The sequence below is a fragment of the Cryptotermes secundus genome, unplaced genomic scaffold, assembly GCF_002891405.2.
Source record: "Cryptotermes secundus unplaced genomic scaffold, Csec_1.0 scaffold213, whole genome shotgun sequence".
Taxonomy (NCBI): Eukaryota; Metazoa; Arthropoda; class Insecta; order Blattodea; family Kalotermitidae; genus Cryptotermes; species Cryptotermes secundus.
This window is the reverse complement of record NW_019731264.1, coordinates 1,366,604-1,388,488: the sequence shown is the minus strand read 5'-3', so window position 1 is coordinate 1,388,488 and position 21,885 is coordinate 1,366,604. Positions and strand designations below refer to the sequence as shown.

At 41.7% G+C, this 21,885-nt stretch overlaps 1 protein-coding gene across 2 annotated transcripts in view; it reads left to right on the top strand.

Annotated features, from left to right (window-relative positions):
* LOC111866745 (nephrin) overlaps nucleotides 1-21,885 on the top strand; it is a 521,921-nt gene that overhangs the window by 357,921 nt on the left and 142,115 nt on the right. The gene's annotated exons all lie outside the window — the stretch shown is intronic.

The following is a 21,885-nucleotide window of genomic DNA, read 5'->3' as shown; positions in this document are numbered from 1 at the left end:
GGGTCTGCTTTTACCGGTTCTCACGGTCTCTTCGCTTGCAGATTTATTATTTTTTCTTCTACCCTGAAGATGGAGGCGATACGTTCCTCCGAACCGTCGGTTAACACCACATATACACGATGCCAAATCCCAGAAGACTGCTTTCTTCAAATCAATGTTACTTTATTTGTTTATTACATGCTTTTTTTACATGTTTCGATCCAACCGAATCAACTTCAGGTAAATATTAATGAAATCTACACTCATATTGAATTGTGTTACTAATGAGGATCCATATTAGCGGTCATAAATATAAATTTCATTACGACCCGTGTTTCATTACAAATTACAATGTAAAACTTATAACTCACAGATTTAAAAAGTTAAAATTTAAAATTGAATTACAATTATTGACGGTCTGTGATTACATATCGCGGAGCAGAGGGCTATTCAGTGTCGACGGTTGCGTAATAATACTATAGAGTGAAACACAACAGGAAGCAAACAATAGAAGCAAAATGCATTGTCTTCACGCTATGTATACATGTGTGTCTTTTAGTGGTGTTCGTGTTCATGTCGCCTGGCACTCATATGCAGAGTTGTTTGGTCGTTCTAAACCCTCCACGGTCAGTCGTGATCTGGTATTCTATGGACCTGTTCCTTGCCTTGTATATCGATATTCTTTTAAAGGTCCTTATGGTATAAGCGGATTTTTGGTCGGGGGACAGAAAAATGGAGAATTTTATGCAATATTTATATAAAAGGAATGGAATTAAAGCAAGAGGCGAAAATAAAGTCTGGTCTTCTCTCTGCTAGCTTTTCCTCGTGTTACATCTCGAAAAATTTCAACATTGTCGACAGAGTTTGGTTATTTAAATGCACGGCAAATTGAATTCAGTGAATTTTGGTCCACGTTTGTCTTTCCAGGCGGAATAAACTTAAAGCAGTTGTCTCACAGCTCATAGCCTTATTAGACCAGCAGGAATCAAAAAAGAGAATATAGTGATTAATGTAAGTTTACAGCCCCCAACAGTTTTGGGTACGAAATATGCGGATATGGACGGTCGGGCACAATCTCGCCACAATTCCTTCGTTTTATTGACACCACGAATATGTACTGTTAATGCGTTTCTGGACATTAACCATCGTCCTGTTTTTTTTTATTTTAAACACGACGTTTCGGGTAACAACTTCAGAAATATACCAGGCCCGTACTGGTTACATAAATACACCATTGTCACAGACTTCAGATCTTAAAAAGGTAAAGCTATATCCCTGTAACAGGCCGTAAAAGTCTATAGGTTTGTGAGACGTCGAGGCTCTCACATTTTCTAGACAGTCAGCTCACAGACGGCGGTGAGTTTGTCAGTCTTACACGCCGTCCGCCCTTTACCCCCAGGAAGATTCCCGGTACTCATTTCTGTTAGACGCTGAATCGGTCCAGGGCCATAGTGCGGCTGGAAGGATTAGGTCAACCGATAAATCCAATAAATGTATCGCGAATCGAACCCGCGACTTTCAGGCTTGTAGCATAGTGCCTCAACCAACTGCGCTACCGCGTGCCCCATTTTAGATCCTACTTACGTAAATAGTATGGACCTGTTATATGCCCAAAGTTTAGAACCTGAAGACGGACAGTAATCCTGTCTCCGAAACGTTGTGTTTTAAATAAAAACAGGACGATGGATAACGTCCAAAAACAGTAATTTTATTAACATATCATCGTTACAAACATTCAGACCTTATGAATATGCATTGTAAAACTATCTTTCTATTGAATGGTAAGTACGGTTTTGGTCTGCTATGTGTTTTGGCATTTGGGTTAATGTAACAACCCACATTTTTCTAGACAATCGACTCACAGATGGCGGTGAGGTTTCCAGCCTTCCGCGCCTTAACCCCCGGAAGATTCCTGGTGTTCATTTCTGTTAGAAGCTGAGTCGACCCCAGGACCGTAGTGCGGCTGGAAGGATCACTTCAATTGAAAATTCCAGTAACCTCATCGGGAATGGAACCCACTACCTTCCGGCCTGTAGCGTTGTGCCTCAACCAACTACACTACGGAGTAACTTCCTCACTCAGTACTAAACAATAAAAAGAAAATGTCCCCGCCATTTTTCCGTAGATAAATATATTGTTGTAGACTTGCAAACAATATAAATTCTACGTCTCCTACTAAAATATTACCAGAAGAACTATTCATGGTTTTGAAACTGTAGAATCTATTCGTTTGAACGGAGAAGTTCATGGAGGTATGCCTGGGCCCACTGGGGCTTCAGTGCCAAGGAAAAAGAAAAGAATCTATTCGTTACCTTTGAAGAGAAGGAAAATTTTTCTAACTTAAACCCAAAATGGAAACAAATTGTCAATGAATAATCCGTCGAGTGTAACAACGTTCTTAGGTCACTTATTTATTTCACTCGCCTTACATGTTTCGGTTCAAAAGAAACCATCATCAGAGGCGCGTTACAAACACATGAAACCACTGGCGTTGTATTGTACACAGTATGTAAGCTGCGTGATCTGCTACAGATGTCTGAGTGTAAAAGCACAACTTTCTAGTAACGTTGAATGCATGTACACCTCTTGCATTCCATCCAAAGAATGCTCTCAAACTGAGCCGTCAATGTTAAAATATTTAAAAACTTAAAACATTTGAATTAAAATTTGGCTCCTTCTTGTTGATTCGTCCCGGTGATGGGAATCGTCAACTTGAGGTTGTGTATGCTTTTGGTCGGATGTGTCTTACGCGTTGTGTGTTGTGTACTGGCAGTACAATTTGTGATTGATAGTGTAACGGACCAAATATGAAACAATTCAAACCAAAATGGAAAGTTAACGTATACGTTTGCGCAAGCGTGGTGGCTTTTTTATGCGTAACAGTTAATTTTCCGTTAGTCGAGTGGATTTCTGTTAAGTATATGACATGCATTCACTTAATCAAAAATAATTGGAATAGATTTTAATGTAATTCAATATGTCCTCGAGACTTATATTCACCTATGACATCTAGGTCTTCATATGTTGTTATATTGTTTTATTGCCTGAAATATAATCCACCGCGCAAACAAACTTATTATTTATGCGCAAAAAAAAAACGGTATTAAATGGCGCGATACTGAACTGTACTCGTGTAACTGAACATATTCTGTATGCACTGAACAGAAGGAACTTTTAATTTTACTAATCATGATTGTCATAATAATATTTTGCATAGTAGACACCGAACGTTTAACATTTATGATACTGTGACATGTAGACCCATTGGCAAGTAACAGTTGTCTAAACAAGCAACAATGCAGAACCGTTGCTACGGAACCGCTCTGAGGACACGTGGTTCCCTTGGCAACGAGAAAACACGCAATAATGGAAGAGACGTTTTCTTTGAGATCCGTGCCGAGACTATATAACGAGGACTAGTAGTTCACCGATGGAGGTAGTTTCGAATACCTCCACTGTAGCTCTGCGAGTCGTAGGAAGCGACGACAAAGGAACACAGTGCCTGGTGATATAACTGGGCAGACAATCTTGTTCCTGGGGAATATAAATACGGGGACCTGCTCCTCCAGGTTGGAGGCGTCTGGAGTTTGAGACAGCATACTTTGGTCATAAGTCCCGCGGGACTCGGACCCGAAAATCGCTGCGCTGAAGAGGGTCAGCAGCAATTGTAAACGACATAGTCTGCCATTGTCAAGGTATTGAAACAGCTCCATTCACTACACTCTCAAACCACTTTACCTATCATCCACTCTAATATTATTCGCGGAAACAGACCGTCTTTCTGTGTCCTTTCCCACCTTTGGCTCAAAACTGATGTGTTCTTTCTCATTTTCTCGGTCCGAATTCCTCTCTTTGCCTCCACTCCTCGTGTCCCATGAATTCTTCCTTTGGAAATTGCTGTTCCCGAACTTGTATATTTCAACTCGGAAGTTACAGGAAGAATGTTTCGTATGAAACATTAGTGTCCAGTCACAAGACCGCACGGTGTCACAATCCAGAGAACCAATATCCTAACAATTACTGCCTTAAGAACTTCGAAACTGACATTTTCCTCTTGAGTGGATTTTCTAGGTGGTAACGTCTTGTAGCTTTGTAGAAAGGTATAGTTCCTCTGAAACGTCGATGTACTTCCACCGAACAACATTAAATCCTCCTCCAATCTTCTCTCATTTTAAGCAACCACTTCAGTGAGACATGATCAGTGTACTTTGTATTATATGTTGTTCTGTTTCTGGTGATGGTGGTTATCTGGAAGACATAATGATATGTGATCCGTGGAGATTGTGTCTAGCGAAATATACGACCCGTGGATTTTCTTAGAGTATTTGTTCAGACGGATAAATGCACTCAGAACGTCCATTTTGCGGGATAAACCACTGCTCCCATGGGCACAATCTCTTCACCGTATCATGATGTAATTACATGAAATAGAATAACTTGTGCGAAGCTAACAGTCGTTCAGCTGATCTAGAAACTTACTTAACTTTCAGCCTACTTCCCTTATTTAAGAAAAATAAAAGTAGTCTGATACGATCCCCATGCTGTCTCTGTGTCGGTGTTTCACCCCTTCCTCATAAACTTTCGAATACCTGAACCAGTCTATATGACGTACTTCTTAAATCCCTCCCATCAGTCTGTGTATCTCTGTGTGTATCCCTCTTATCGTTGCCGGAAAACGGCTCTGTATAAACGTTACCGTGGCAACGAACACACCGAAACAATATAAAAATTGTTGGACGCGTTGTTTTCTTTGCGGTTCGCGCCATATCAGGGAAATTAGGCGATTGGTACCTCTCGGAACTTGTACATAAACAGAGATTAATCGCCATGTTAATAAAAACTCGCCATTATAGTGAGTAGCTTGATTGTCATTGCAAACTTCACTTCCCGCAACTCAATATCAATTTTAATGTTATCCTCCGATTTAGAATTTTGACTCCCAAACATTCTCATCTCTGAATTTGTACCAATTAAAATTCTGCCAGTCATACTTGATATTTACCTCAGGTTAGTCATTATAATAACTAAGGTGTGGGCTGGACAACGAGAGAATTTGGGTTCGAGTCCTAGCGAGACTTAAACTTTACTCTCTAGCACCACATTCAGACCCCCCTGGAAGGGGGACTCTGTCCCCGCTCATTATGCTGGCCTCAGCCCCCTCTCTCTATTACTGAGGTTAGGGATACCTGCAGTCCTACTTTCACTCCCCCCCTCACAGGGGATAATATTACTCACTTGCTTTATCCCCATGCACACTTCATGCCTCTCCCGTTGCATGTTGGGAGCAGGGATGACTGGCTACGGGCTGGACGCCGAGCGGTCGGAGTTCGAGTCTCGGTAGGGTCAAGAATTTTCTCCTCTCAACGCCGTCCAGACCTGTTCTGGGGCCCATCCAGCCTTCCCTTGGGTAAGGCGGCGTGAAGCTGAACGCTCACCTGCAACTAGTGCCAAGGTCAATAATACGTGAATCTACACATACGCTCTTAACGTAAGTCTTCATGGCGTAGTGCTTGATCAGTTAAGCATAGGAACAACTTTACATTTTACCTTTACCCTTTCATCTGAACACGCTAACAGTATTCAGTGAAGTTCAGGTTATGGGCTTTGTATTTTTTCAAATTCAGGAAAAGACTAAGATAAGCCGCTAAGTATCGGACTGCAGTCCTCGATCCGGTAGCCCTGTTCTGATGCAACCCGCAACACATGTACTTCTCTCACGGGCTCACCGTCCCCTTGTGACTATGCTTGCAAATTGTATTGTAAGCTTTGTGCTGATCTATAGTGTAAGCATGCTCTCGAATACAGAGCACCTGCTCGTGTTCGGGGAAGCTTCCTGAGTGTGGGCCCTGGTCTGCAGATAAATATCGCGTCTCACCTTGAGAAATCAGCTCTACATGTACAGTACTGGCAAAAACGTTTCATCCTTGGGCAACACTACTGTATAAATCCGAATATAAGGCGATATCCTATTTTTCCAACTAGAAAATCAGAAGCAAAAATCTATATAACAAAAGAAGTGAAAACTATTCTATAAAGAAAATATCAATTTTTCCCCGTTTTTATTCCAGAGGACCCGAAAATGAGTCGAAATTATTTTCTGAGAGCCAGTATTAAAAATACTCTCTTTATATTCGGCCCAATATGGTATATAAAAGCCGGTAACAATGGCCACGCGGTGTAAACATGAATTTTCTTCGATCATTCGAACGCTGGGATTGTGGGTTCGAATCCCACTCAAGGCATGGATGACTATTAGATATTTTTATTCCAATATATTGTTACGTGTATACCTTTTCTAGGCAGCGACTCGGTAAACACATGCCCGGGGCAAACACGCCTCAAATAGAGGTTGTTTTCTATGTGGTCCGCTCCGCGACTGTTGCTATGCAGTGGTGCGGTAACCACGCCTGACGGTGTCTTCCGTGGTGTTCTTCCAAAGTAGTTAAAAAAATTCAGTTGAGCAGTATAGAGTGGAAAGTCGAGACTCGAGACGCCAACCTGCCGGGCTATGAGCTCGGGGGGAGAGGCATTGAACTAAGCTGGCAGCTGCAGGATAATGGCAAGAAATAAACAAGATTGTGAAAGAAAGACTGTGTGTGATTTCAATTGGCAGACTTTTATAAATCCGTTGCCTGGGTACGACTAGTGAAGACAGTGAACCCTGGTGTGTGTGTAGATCAGCAATAACGCTGTAGTTACATGTAGTCCCGAGCTGAGTGAATCCAATCATCCATTCCAAAAAGCGTCTTATAAGTCACAGCTACACGTGACAATGTTAATGGTACTTAACTACTTAACACCATTGGAGAGAAGTGCAAATACACGCTTCGGGGTTCACAACAAGCGATTAGGCCCATTTTCATGTGACTGAGCGCCTCAGAGTGGGAATGTGTGTAATTGCTTTTGAGATTCGTAATTGGTCGTAGCGCATCCCACACACACGCTGCAGTGGGGGGAATTGGCTCTAGGCCCTCCATGTTTGATGGCTCCCGAATCCCATGTCTCCTTTAATAATGAAAAAGGCCCCCTTCGGACTTGGCCATTCCCTGCGGTAGGGAGCTCTGTGTGGGGAGGAACTCGCAGTTCCGGCAGAACGGACAGACTTGAAGAGCGCTATCGGTTTCAGTCATTCGACGTTCTGCTTTTCTAGGGCACGTTTGTATAGACCCCTGTACAGAGTGTTTCAAAGGTTGTCATTCTCTGCGGTGTGCTTGAAGTCAACTCTCTTAGAACTTCGAAACTTAGACGAAATTGGAAATTCTTTCAATCCTATTGGAGTTTATTTCATTTAAAAATTTCCTACGGCTCTCAAAAATAGATGTATTTAAAAATATATATGACTTGATAATATCTTTTTCCAACGAAATTTAATAGAGAATGAGTCCGTGGACATAGGCAACCTACTTCTCCCTCTAATTTTTTAGCACATATACGTAATGTACTGTGATTGTAAAAAAGCAATCTCGAGATTTTCTCGAGTTATATGTTTTCAATCCCCCCCAACACCGAATACTAAAATATATTTTAATGCCATCGGTCTCTCTGTATCCACGTGGTCCTCGCCAGCGCCAGAACGGTTGGACAGATATGCCCATATTATATAATCAATTATATATTTGTAATGGGTCCATGCCCCACGGATATGAACGTTTTAGCTCCAAGTTTGTGGTCTTTCATATAATACCCCAGAACAACCAGCCGATATGCTCTAAAATGGCTGTTACCAAATTTTATTCAATTCATCAGCCTCTGAAGACCGTCGCCTTAATGAGCAGCGTAGGGTAAGTTACGGTATGAGCGCTGTGGGTCCAAATGATGGCCTAGCCAGCTTGTTCTGCCGAAGAATATCGATTCTGTTTCAAATTTATCGCAATCAGGGCCAGTCCTACATAGGGAAGTAATTGCGGGGTCTTTGTTTCACGTAAGGGAACTCACCTCAAAACTGAATTTAAATAATTAAAATGAATCGAATCCTGCAGAGTCAGCTAAACAAGATCACTGAAACAGGACGTGGATGCCCGTAAGGTTGTGAGTCGTCAAGGCTCCCACATTTTCTAGGCAATCGGCTCACAGATGGCGGTGAGGTCAGCTTTGCCGGCCGCCCGCCCTTTATCCCCAGGAAAATCTGTGATACTCATTTCTGTTACAATCTGAGTCGAACCCAGGGCCATAGAACGGCTGGAAGGATTAGGTCAATTAAAAAAACGATGACCTCATCATGAATCGAACCCGCGGCCTTACAGTTTGTAGCATAGTTTCCTCAACCATCCGCGCTACCGCGTTTCTGCCTGTAGGATAACCAGTGTAGAAATATTTAACACGTAGTTAGCTGGATGCAGTGTAGTGATGCATTATGCACTGTGATACCATGGGAAAGTTTTTTGATAACACAGATTCTGACAACAGCTGGTATGGTTTGCACATAATTCCCCTGTTTTTATCCATGCACGTTAGCCAGAAACATGTAACTTCGTGTGAAAGTAATTATTCATTGGCTTCAGGAACCCAATTAAACATTTTACATATGGGTCTATCGTTACTCTTATAAATAAGCAAAATGTGGCCTCTTACACAAGAGGGATGTGCCACCGTTAGGGTGCCAGCTAGAGTAAAGACATCTCAGAATTATGATTCTTTATACAAGGTTCGCCGTTCACAGTGGCCATAAGGTCTAAGGCATGAACTGCTTTCGGCCGCTGCAACACTGGGGTCTTGAGTTCAAATCCCACTTAAGGCATGGATGTTTGTCTACGTTTAATCTGTGTTTGTGTTATCCTGTGCAAGTATTGGCCTAAGGACGGGCTGATCCCCGTCCAAGGAGTCCTACCGATTGTCTAAAGATTAAGAAATTGAAGTAAAACGAAGCGTTTCACGGATGCCCTATGTTCCAAGTGAAAGCATCAGGAATATGAATGAATGAATTGATACAGGGTTCATGAAATGGGCTATTAATGGAAGGTCATCTTGAACTTGTTCCTACTTCCAAATTTACAATATTGGCTCTGTGATTCGATTGCTAATTTACAATAAACTGGTTTCAAACTTAGCGATTTTATAAAATAGAAGGGCTTGTTGCAAAAAAAAAAGCATCGTAAATACATGTACAAAGTTAAAATTATTGCTGTTCTTAATTAAGCACTACATTGTGAGAACGTACGGGGGGAGTGGATTTTATAGCTATACATGATCTTCAGCTTGGCGCCAAGTGGTGTATTCACCTTCACACGAAGACTTCATACCCGGGAAGAAGAGCCCCGCTGTACGGACAGGATGGGACCGGTTTGGACATGTGGAAAAGAGAACTCTAGCGCTTGCTAAACATTGATTCCTCAATAATGCAGTCAGCGGCCTATCCATCCATCCATATATCTGTCTGTGGCTTTACAGCCCCTGGACTTTGACCGCTTTTTCAGTTCCTTAATCTATACACAGTCGGTAGGACTCCTTGGTCAGGGGATCAGCCCGTCGCAAGGCTGCTACCTACACACGTAACAACACAAACACAGAATAAAGGCAAACAGACATCCATGCTTCGAGTGGGATTCGAACACACGTCCCCAGTGTTCGAGCGAGCGAAGACCTTTCATTCCTTAGACTGCGCGGCCGCGGTGATCGACAGTCAGTAGCCTTCTGACTGAAATATCTTGGATCGGAAAGAAAGTTCGTGACAGAAGTATAGACGTGATAAAAATTGAGACCCGTATGTTGACATATTCCCGATATGATCATATCGACATATGCACAAATGCAAGCGTCACGTTTCTAAATTTGAGCGCACTCCTCGCGATTACGTCTTCCTGCATTTATTCTGAGATCCAAACGAAACCAGAAGGTACAGTATTTGTAACAGTGTTTATACGTAGTAGTTGAGACTGTGTATAGATGCCGTTCCCTATAATTCCCTATAGAAGCCATGATACCTCAGTCCATATGGCACCAGGATGCGGGAGGGATAACCTTCGTTCGATTCCCGGTAGGGGCAAGAGATGAAGTTAGTTTATAATGTAATTTGATACCTACTCAGTTTCATTTCACTTACGATTTTGAACGTGCGTATTTCTCGTTAACCTTATTCTACCAGTAGAACTCATTTTAAGACGTAGCTTATTTAGAGACAAACACTCACCGAAATTCTATAAAACTACCGCAGAGGCTGACCTCCAGACACACCTCTCGAACACGTATGGTGTTTCTAATACGCTTCCTAAGGCCTGCCACCTCATAGTGACGTTGCGTAACACAATACAGTGCTAACCCGGCGATCCATCAACCCTGACAGCCTCTTCCACTCAGCAGAGGCGCTTGTACTTCGCGTTAGCGTCACTAGACCGTCAGGGCAGCGATCGACATCTGGGCTCTACCGGACTTCCGCCCTGTGACTAGCTTAGTAAACAACGCAGAAGACTCAGCTCAGTGCTCAACGTGTCTGTCAATCTGTCATAGGCTTCCTATCACCTTTCAGAAGCGTTTTTAACAAGACAACAGAATTCTGGCAGCGATAACATTATTATATACTTACATTCCAAACTAATAGTTGCTGTGCTTGTCAAGAAATTCCCAGCATTTGATATAACCATAACATCACATAACCTCCTCCCCATTGGTCTGTATCCTGAACAACATGAATTCTCTCCACACCTGCCCATGATATTATTTTCAAGATCTATTTCAGTAATATCTGTCATCTACTTTTATGTTTTCCAAGCTGCCTCTTTCATTAAGGTCTTTCTCATCCTTTATCATGCTAATAATATATGACTGGAAGTAAGAGTTATGAAACTTCCAATTACGTGATTTTCTCCAGCTTCTGTTACTTCCCTTTTCTGTCTGTCTATCTGTCTATCTATCTATCTATCTATATATCTCTCCTTCTATCTATCTTTAATCCTGTTGCTCTCACTTGGAGCATAGGACATCCGTGAAACGCTGTTTCACTTCAGTTTCTTAATCTTAGACAGTCGGTAGGACTCACTGGATGGGGGATCAGCCCGTCGCAAGGCCACTACCTAACTACCTACGTAGGGTCACAGCCTAAGACCACGCGGCCACTGCAATCCGCTGTTCCCTTTCAGATCCAAATAGTCCCTTCAGCACTTCGTTCTCTGACGTTCTCAGTTTTCGGTACCGTTAAAATATGATTCTGACTCCAGGTTATTTTCAGCGAACAGTTACGAGACTTTCTTTAGTCCTTTCAGACAAATATCCGGACGTAGCTTCATGCAGAACTTTGCTGCCTACATCCCTCTACCCTACGTACCTTTTCTCCAGTCTTCTCCCTAGCTGTTACACAGCATTGTAACCTCTGCAGTCAAAACGTAATTAAATGACGCGTGCATGAATTGCTCATTCATGCCAGGGCACTTGTCTTCGGTGTACGGTGATTAATGGCGTTCACTGAATTTTGAATTTGCCTGGATCAAATCTCTACCCTAACGAGCGCTAATCTGAGTAAAACTTATTGATGTTTACCTTAGTATTTGCAGTCAAATTGCTGCGGGACTCTCATAAAGTAGGCCATGACAACTTCGCTTCATGTTCTCATTACCTGTATGAATTTATGTTTCATTTTATGTTGTATAGCCAGACCAATTGGTATTCATTTATTAATAGTTTATTTAACAACACCTTCAGTGTTTCAGGTTCACGCAATGCAGTTGAAAACTAAGTAAACAAAAACACTAAAATGTGGCATTTTTACATCCGTCGACACAACTTCTTATAAAAATACACAAATGTAGATCATTCACATTAAAATCTTAAAAACATGACATGTTTCGACCCTTATTGGGTTATCATCTGTTGTACTTTTGTGCTTAGGGGCTGAACTTGTATTTTAATACGGATTCGTATTTTGAATGACTATACACGTAAGGTTATGCTTTGGTAACAAAACTCTTGGTATTATCTACTTTTTAGTCCAGTTATGTTGGTATTAGATATAATTAGTTAAATTAATGTATATCTAGTAGAAGGTTAAATTGAGGTCGGAATTAAGATTAAAATATATGTATCTTAGTTATTTCGCTGGTATATTCGTCGCGTTAATCTGCGTGCGTTTTATTGCTCAATACAACGCACGCAGCCACATAAGACACAGTATATACACAATTAAAACATAAGAAGAACGACTCCCATAGCGGATGAATGGCGTTACACACGAGTTTGATATACGACATGTAAGATGATAGATCTTAACAAGTTTTAATATATAAATTTTATTATTGAACAACGACGAACACACATTTTATATCATTTTATAAATGGACACTAGATGGCAGGCAGTGCAATGGTTTAACGTGATTGATACACCTGAGGATGGCAGAATGATGCCGAAACATGTAGTGTGAAGTGACAAGTGAAATTGCACTAAAAGACGGTAAATATATGCACATTATCTATTCTGACTTCACTGTTCCGGTATTCGGGCGTTATGTCACAATACATTTTAATTTCCCATCCCTGTATGGTACCGGAAGTGTGTTGCGAATAGCCGTGTACGTCACTAACAGTAATGCACCCTCATGCCCACAGTAGGTTTTATATACTCACACCTGCTTATAGGTTTTGTAAATACTGTATTACGTTATCCAGAAATTGTTATACCTTGCATGCTACATGTACCGTCCATCGCATTTACCTCTTGGCATATTTTCCTTATTTAGAAAGACTAAAAGGAAGCTTATGTGATCTTCTTTTTGCTGTGTGTCTGTGTATTCCTCTAATTCTTTCGTTTTCTATGCGGTCCTTGTTGTATGAAAGGAAAGCAGTCGATTGGTTCTTCAAAGAACTTTGTATTGTGCCATTAGCCTACTTTCCTTGTTTTGAAAAAAATGGAAGACATATGAGGTCACCTTCCTTTCTGTGTGTCTGTATCTTCCCCTATATTTTTCTTTTCCTTTTGCGGTGCGTGTCGTATCAAGGGAAAGTAGGAGATTAGTTCTTCCCAGAACTTCTTGTTGTGTAATCTACTTTATGCACTTAGGCGACGAGTGTGTGTTACCATGAAACAGCTCCTCATATACAGTATACGCAAGCATTTGTAAGACAAACGGTAGAACTGTCGTTTATCGAGTGGGTTGTATCAACAGCGGATTCATCATGACACACACTGTAGCCGCAGCGAGGCAGATCCTCATTCATGATGCAAGGATGAAGTCACTCCTCATCCAGTGCGTCGCTCCATCATCGTGATGCTGCGGGCCTCACTGTCGCATGAAAAATATATCAGTTCTAGCCTCAGGTGCGGCGGGCGTGCAGGGAGAGCTGTTCTACTCCCCTGCAACACGTCAGACCGGTAGCACTTCACAAAACACATGCAACGGCGTTCTTGCTTCGGCATCGGAAAGTCCCCAGTTCGAATCTGGGTTCGAGGACAGCCTATCATGAATTATATTGCTGATATCTTCAGTTCTTCTCGAATTGTAACATGAAACTTAACGAGATTATTTTCAAAGTAATTGTACGTTGTGGTCCTAGCTTTCCGTGGTATACGTCTTAGCGCCCGATACCCAGAAGAGGAGTTCTGCCCAAGATTACGAGTCTAAGCGTTACCGCTATACTAACCTACTCGGTAGGCCGCGCCATAGCTCAAGCGGTTAGTCGCTGGCTTCCCACCGCGGCAGCCCAGGTTCGATCCCGGGTCTGGTCAAATGGGATTTGTGGTGGACAAAGTGGCTCTGGGGAGGGTTGTCTCCGAGTACTTCGGTTTCCCCTTTCAGTCGTTATTCCTCCAAATTCTCCATGATGATCATAATCACCCGGGGCAGGCTACAATAGGCCAATCAGTGACCGCCGTGCCGAGTGGACCCAGTTGGACTCCACCCCCCACTAAGCGAATAAAAAAAACCCTACTCGGTAGGGTTCCTCGGCTGTGTCCACATTAGCGAGCTGAGCCCAGTCGCGAGCAAGAAACACGTCCACAGTTGGCGAACATAACTGCGAGCCGCATGGAAAGTTATAACATGTGCTGGTGACTGGGCTCGACTCGAAGCTTGGCTCGAAGCTCGGCTCGCTAATGTGGACACAGCCTTAGAGTTTACATGCGTACGTCGGAAGCAATCACACTGGTGTTTCTGGTATGATGTAGCACATCATCAGTAAGTTGTTTATATAATATACTTTTGTATTCCTCCCATCTTTCCTTCGCTTCTGCGCAGATCACTGCGCAGAATATGCCACGACATGTTATTTAGCGTTAAATATTTAACCAAGGACCCAACATTGTGCAATGCCATATCTCGGCTGGTCTTCCTTTGCAAGAGATTGTATTACAGAATTCCTGATGTCGAAAATTGGGGAATAACCCACATATCAGCCATGAAAATTTGATTGCCTCATCCAAAGGTTTAGCAGAGCTGGTGGTAGTGCACTCCACGTCCGCTGTTGTCGTTACTGCAGCTAGTTGTCGCGGTATGGTAAATGTTTTTTTTTTAACTTTGAAAACGTTATTATGCGAGGGTGCAAATGGATGAAGCCGTAAGTGACACTCAGCGTAACACTAGTGAAATACTGAAATACTGTAATATGCCTGAGCAACGCTCGGTAAACACATTCCTGGGTAACAGTTGATAGTACAAGGACGAGAATGGAGCATGTCCTTAGTTAATTGTGAAGATTAATTGAGTACAGATTAGGACAAAGAAGTACAGAGTGATTGAAGACGAAATGGCAAGAAGACTTCCTAGTGATTTGAAGCGCTAGTTTCTATTTGGAGATCCGTTGCCAGGATACGACTAGTGAAGACGTAGAATCCTCGTGTGTGTGGAAAAGCTGAACTGTAAATTGTGTAAATCAGCGATAGCGCTTTATTGAGTGTGATCAAGAGAATTTGTCACCGAAGTGTCAATAAATCAATCATCCGATCTATAACCCGTTATTTTCGTCACGCCCCCCCCCCTTTCAGGTGACAAAATAAATGTTGCCCTAAGGAGGAATTTTTTTTTTATGTATGTCATACAACGTCTTTAAGGTAGGGCAGCCGACATATGTATGGTGAGGTAAATGCATCCAGAATTTTGACAGAAAATTCTTTGGAGCTCACCACTTTAACAACCCAACTGTTTCTCTCGAAGGAGGAACACAGTCCTATGAGATATGTTGCAATATGGTCTATTAGACATTTACCGACGTTTCTAACGAACGTATTGTCTCCATATTCAGGGTTAGAAAGTAAACCAAACAAGCAACTATCAAGAAGCAAGAAAATGTTAAATTTCTAGGCATTAACAATTGTCCTGTTTTTATTTAAAACACAAAGTTTCGGAGACTGGATTCTGTCTCCGTCTTCAGGTTGAAGCAACTCAGTTGGGCCCAATCGATAGACCTAGTCCCTGTCTCCGGAGATAGGTAATATCTCTATAGATTAGGCCGAACTGAGTAGGTTTTACCCGAAGACAGATATAATCCAGTCTCCGAAACGCGTTTAAAGTAGAAAGAGGACGATGGTTAATGTCCAGAAACATTGTATTCGTATTAATGTGCATCGTTACAAACTTCAAGATGTAATTAGTTTCTATCAGAGTACCGGAGAGTTTTCATTGAAGGTAAGACGGCCGAGGCTTGAAGATGTCAATGTTAAGAATGTATGTAGTTACACCTCCACCCATTCATAGGAGGTATATCGGAAAGTTTCCGGACTAGGTCAAAAAAGAAATGCTGATTTAACTTACTCAATGGCTGCCATCTTTAAAACAGTCTCCCTAGAAATGTATAAAATGATCACATAGTCTTTTCTATTGTTCAAAAGCGCCGTGGAGATCATTTCCCTCAATGCTGTCGAGTGCCGCTTACGGTTCCCTTTGGGTGTCAGACCCTGTTTCAAAACGTCGCCCCTTCAGTTTCATTTTCAATTTGGAAAGCAAAGCAAAATCTCAGTCACAAACTCTGTGGTTTTCTGGGACGTGTGTGCGGAGCGTTGTCATGATGCAGGAGCAATGCGGCGCATATTCAAATTTTCCCTTAAGACACACAAGACAGTAAGTTACCTCGTGAGAACCTTTGGTGCAACTTACTCTTATCTGGCAACAGGTACGTATGTAATGATAGTTTATTAATAAGTCATTTGAATGGGGATAAACGCCAACGCAATGCTTAATTCGTGATACTGTAATATGCTTTTACTTTAATGTCACGAGAAGATGGGACAAGTTACAAGCGCTTAAGTCTCTCTTGCTTACATACATGAACTGTCTGTATCTGTCTATGACTGTATGGTCCTTTGTTGGATCTTGGCCGCTGTTTCAGTTTCTTAATTATATACACAGTCAGACTCCTTGGACGGGGATCAGCCCGTCGCAAGGCCCCTAATTACACAGAGAACAATATAAACACAGAATACACGCACAAGAACTACCATATTCCACTGACTACATACAATCTTCCGCCAATAATGCAACTATTTATTTCTTCTTTCACATTTTTTTTTCGCTATTAACACATGTGTCGGCCCATAGCGGCCTTCTTCAGGTGTCCCATTATGCCAGACCTGCTACACCGCTCTGAGTATTGTCCATTCTGCAAGCGCGTAATTGAACATTTCGTAATTAAACTGTTGTTACTGCGCTCAACTGTTGTGCGTTAAATCTTACATGTTACAGTTCACTCCATTAAAATCGATTAAAAATTTTTAATTATATAAAACTCTTTAATTCCACCTCATAAGAGGCGTCGTCCACTTGTCTAAGCAATTTACCCACCTTCGGATCTTTACAATGCAGCGGCTCAGCAGTGCAGTGTAGCAGGTTTGGCATAATGGAATACCTGAGGAAGGCCGTTTGGGGCCGAAACATGTTTTAATAGGGAAAGCAAATGTGAATGAAGAAATAAATAGTTGCATTATTGGCGGAAGATTGTATGTAGACAGTTGAATATAGTAATGCAACAAGGACGCTTAAATACAATATTACAGACATCAATGCCTCGATTGGGACTCGAACCCATGATCCCAGAGTTCAAGGAAGCGAAAACAGTTCATGCCTTCCACCGCACGGCCACTGTGATCGGCGAGCGTTGTCTGCTGTGCCATTATTTTGTTCTCACTAGAAAAAGCGCTTTGCTTGCACAGAAATTAGGCTTGTAAGATCATCGTACTCTCTGTGTCCGTCCCGTTCTGAACTTTTGGATGGGCTGTGCGATTGTAACGAAACTCATTAGCATTACGCCCTTACAGACTAGCCCAGTTTCTAATTTCCAATAATCTGTAATAACAACGCAGTGTACCCTTCCATACGCGCTTATATCGTAGTAACGGCACTGTAATTATAATAATAATTTAATTCTTTATTATTTATGTGCCATGTCAACAGCCACAAGGCCAATTACAGACACAGCACAGTGTAAATAAAAGTAATTACATATGGACAAACAACATAATGTCAAAGACCAATTAATGGTACTCACTTGAGAAAACACACATTATTCAGAGAAGGAAACAAACAAACAAAGAATAATAATAATAATTTTCTTAACACAAATGCAAGTTGCTATTGGCAACTGAGATATGTAAAGTATAGATATTTAGAAATAATAATAATAATAATCAATACAATTCTAGTTTATTACGTTCAACAAATAATAGTTAAATATATAGCATATTATAGGAAACGATTGAGAAGAATAAAAATAATAATAATAATCATGTCTTGTCACCTGAATTCATTAAAAACTATATTATAACGGATTTGATCAAAACTTTGCCAGGCAACACTTTTGTAAACAAGGTCCAACACCCAACAATAGGGGAAGCCGTGTTTTCCGTATCCGCGGTGACGTGACACAACAGTGGATAGAGACCACGTGACGTATTTTCAGTAGATCCGACCGACGCGCCAATAGGCTGCCTGGATATCGATCACGTGGTATGTGTTTATTGTAGGTTCATGTCCGTTCCGCTGCTATGTAAGAGAGTCACAACTTGTTCAAGGCAGTTACGTTACGAGGCAGTCTTAAGTTGGAGGAGTGAGTTCAGAATAATTTTTATTTCCGAGATTCCAGAGTGATTGAAGACGAGAAGACTTCATAGTGGTTTGAAGTGACAGTTTCTGTATTGAGATCCGTTGCTAGGAGACGACTAGTGAAGACGGGGAATCCTAGTGCGTGTGCAACGGTGAACTGGAAAGTGTGTAAATCAGAGATAGCGCTGTATTTAAGTGTGATTAAGAGAACTAGTGACCAAGGTGCTAATAAATTGAATCATCCGAACTAGAACCAATTACTTTCGTCACGCGTACCACCCTATACGTGACAGTACATTTACAGCCAATAAATCCTTTACAGATATGACGGAGTTACAATTATTTTAAATTAGAGTAACAAATGAAAATTACATTGAAGGAGAGGTTATGAGCAGATTAAATTCCACAAATGCTTCCTAATACTCAGCCCAGAGTGCTTTCTACTCTCGTCTCCTTTCTAAAATGACGGAATTAAAATACTCAGAACTGTATTATAATCTCTTGTTTCAAGATACCTTGGGCTAACGCAGTAGTTTCTGAAGTGTTGCCGGCGAGCTGTTCTGAGAATCTTATATAATAACATTCATTTAATTATTATTCGCAACAAGAACTTCTTGGAAAACTCTAATCGCCAACTCTCCTGTCATTACGACTTTAGTGTTTGATATGACAAGTACAAGCACAAAGAGAATACACGTATATGCGTAAAAAAGGTAAAGCCATGCTTGTTAACTGGCCGTGAAGGCCCATAGGGTTGTGAGACGTCGAGGCTCCCATACTTTCTAAATAATCGCCTAACAAATGGCGGTGAGGTTGTCAGCCTTACGCTCCGATCACCCTTTACCCCAAGATTTCTGGTATTTATTTCTGTTAGAGGCTGAGTCGATCCCAGGGCCATAGTACGCCTGACAGGATTAGATAAATTTAAAAATGCCACCTCATCGAGACTCGAAATCGCGACCTCCCGTTTTGTAGCATAGTGCCTCAACCAACTACGCTACCGCGATATTATTAAAACAAAATGTAGGAGGCTGCACTGTTGGTATTACTTATGTCAGGGATTATCGAAGTACGCTTTTGAGATGACGTCAGATGGAATTGCAAACGTACCAAGTACCATGAACATTTGTGCAGGCGTTTTCCGAAGAAAAACAAACACTTTCAAATGGGTAAAAAGGGAAACAAGCGAACAAACCGTCGCCCCGTCAATTAACCTTACGCTCTACTGTGATGTGTATTTGTGTAAATTTTATTTTTTGACAATTTTAACACTTATCATTGTTTTAATAGCATAATATGGTATCGAATGTTTATAGAATAATCGAAAATGGTTTATGTTTCATGTTCCTTTTCTGGCAACTACATTAGTGATTTGTACCTTTTATCTTTCGGGGATGTAGCTCCAAATTATAACTTTACTGTCACATAAAGGAATGTTGTCGCGTATGTGACTTATAGACGAGTTTTGGATTTGACGATTGGATTTATTGACACCTTATGCACTCCGCTCACAACTACAAGTAATATAGAGCTATCACTGATCTACACACTTTGTAGATCACCGTTACACACGCATTAGGGTTCTCAGTCTTCACTAGCCGTATCCTGGCAACGGATTTATAAGTCTTACTGTGACTTAAAATCACACATGACGTCTTCTTTTCACCGTCTAATTCCTTTCTTGTCATTGTTCTGCAACTTCTAATTCCGAAAGTTCGACTCGAACCAGTTCCTCTGCTCCTCAACTCATATCCTGACATGCTGTCGTCTCGAAACTCGACTACCTCAACTTAGCTCTTCTTTATAACCACTTTGCACGAACCACGCAGAAATCACAGTCTCTACTGTTGGGAATGCGTTTTACAGCGTCATTGCAAAGCAACGGAAGTTACTCGATTGTTGTTTGCGTATTCGTTGACCCAAGAATGTGTTTACCGAGTTGTTGCCTGGCAATGAACGTCTATTTTAACTTCACTATTCTGAATTCGGGCGTCACGACATATTACGTTTACGGGAAAAAAGCGATTCGCATTGCGAAATGTCACTTTGCGAATTCTCTCGAGGAACGCATCTACACATGAGAGCGCAGCCTATCTGTATTTCTTCTTACCTTTCAAGAGGGAATCAGTTTTCCGTCTTGTGTTTGGTTAGTGTTGCCCGTTAGAATTCTGTGAATCACACTGTAGCAGAATGTCTGGACGGCGGTACCCATCACCGACCATGGGGAGGAAACATATTTGGTGTCCGAAGACTATAATTGTGAACTCTCTAGAGATTTCAGAACGAGAGGAAAGGACGAGTGTGGAATTCAAGGCAAGTTGAAAAGCTCAGTCGATAAGAGTAGTAGAGAACTCGATGGAATTGAACCGACGAGGAAAGGAAGGAACGTCGCAAGAAGATAGTCATGAATAGGGGAGACAGAATTGTGCAGATACTTCGAAGTTCTATAGGAATGACAACAATTTTGTTCTCTCTACAGCGATGTACCCATATGCCTGACACAACTAATTGTCTACACACACTAAGTTACTACTAGCTGTCTAACTAATTGGCCTGTTTAAGAAACCACTAAATATTTTACTTACCATAAGAAGCTAAACAGTTACCCAGTTACTCAAGATATTTTCAGCATTTTATGGAACACGAAGATACATGCCGTGTACAAAAGAGCCCGTCACTAGTGTCTATTCCGAGACACGGGAATACAGAAACATATCCTTCCATTTATTTCTTTTAGATCCGTTTTGGTATTATCGTCACACATGGGTTTAGATCCTGCCAGTTGTATCTTTCCTTCAGTTGAAAAATATTGTGAGCTGCCTTTCTCTGTCATAAGTACTGTTCTTATCGCCCGTCCTCTGATTGTTTGAAGGATCTTAACTAGCTTGCTAAAAACTATCAAACAAGCCTGGCCACCTATCCAACTTGACAGACTAGCTACCTACGAAAATAAGCAGCCGAATTATAAAGGATCAAATGAAAACGGGTCACCACGCCTAACTCACACGGCGCGCAAGTTGGTTAAACTGGAATTTGCTTACGGTACGAACATCTGGTGGGGACTCGGGAAAGCACAATGAGAACGTGCCCTTGCACACTAGTCGTTTGTTTATTGTGCTGGAAGTAAGGTTAGCGCTACTTGTGGTCGTCCAGCATCAGTAATGGAGGTGGGTAAAGAAGAACAGCGAAGTGTAGTGCGCTTTTGACTGCTGAAGGAGTAGGAGGACGAGAAATTCACCGTCGCATGTCTGTTGTTTACGGCGAACACAATATTTTACGTTCGCATGTGCTGGCGTGGCATAAGAGATTCTGAGAGGGACGTGTGTCACTATAAGATGATGCTCGCCCAGGACACACTCATAATGTCATTTTATTGCTGCGTTGGATGGTCATATCCGGGCAAACAGACGGATCACAGTGGAAGAAATTAGTGTTTTGATGGGAATAAGTCACGGTTCCGTACACGCCAGTGTGACAAAACACCTGCTGTACCGCAAAATCTGCGCGTAGTGGGTTCCACATCAACTCACGGGGAACAAAAAACTCAGAGAATGGCTGCATCACTGGGTCACTTGCAATGATACCATGAGGAAGAGTACGCTTTTCTGTCCCATATGGCCACTGAGGACGGAACTTCGTGCCACCATTTTGAACCCGAGAGCAAACGGCAGAGCCAACCGTGGAAACACGTGAATTCTCCCCCACNTTGGAGATTACTTTTGAGATAAGAAATGTTCTAATATGATTTGGCTTCTGACCCGTTTGCATTTGACTGCCACTCATATTTAAGTAACAAATTTCAAGTAACTGAACTGTCCATTTATTGGCTGATATAAATAATTAACCAGTTTACAGAACTACGTAGCTCACCAACCAATGAGAAGCTTACTCCCAGGGGCGGTGCGTCATTAAAGGGACTAAGGCCCACCTGATTTTGTTGTAGTATTGAATTTTC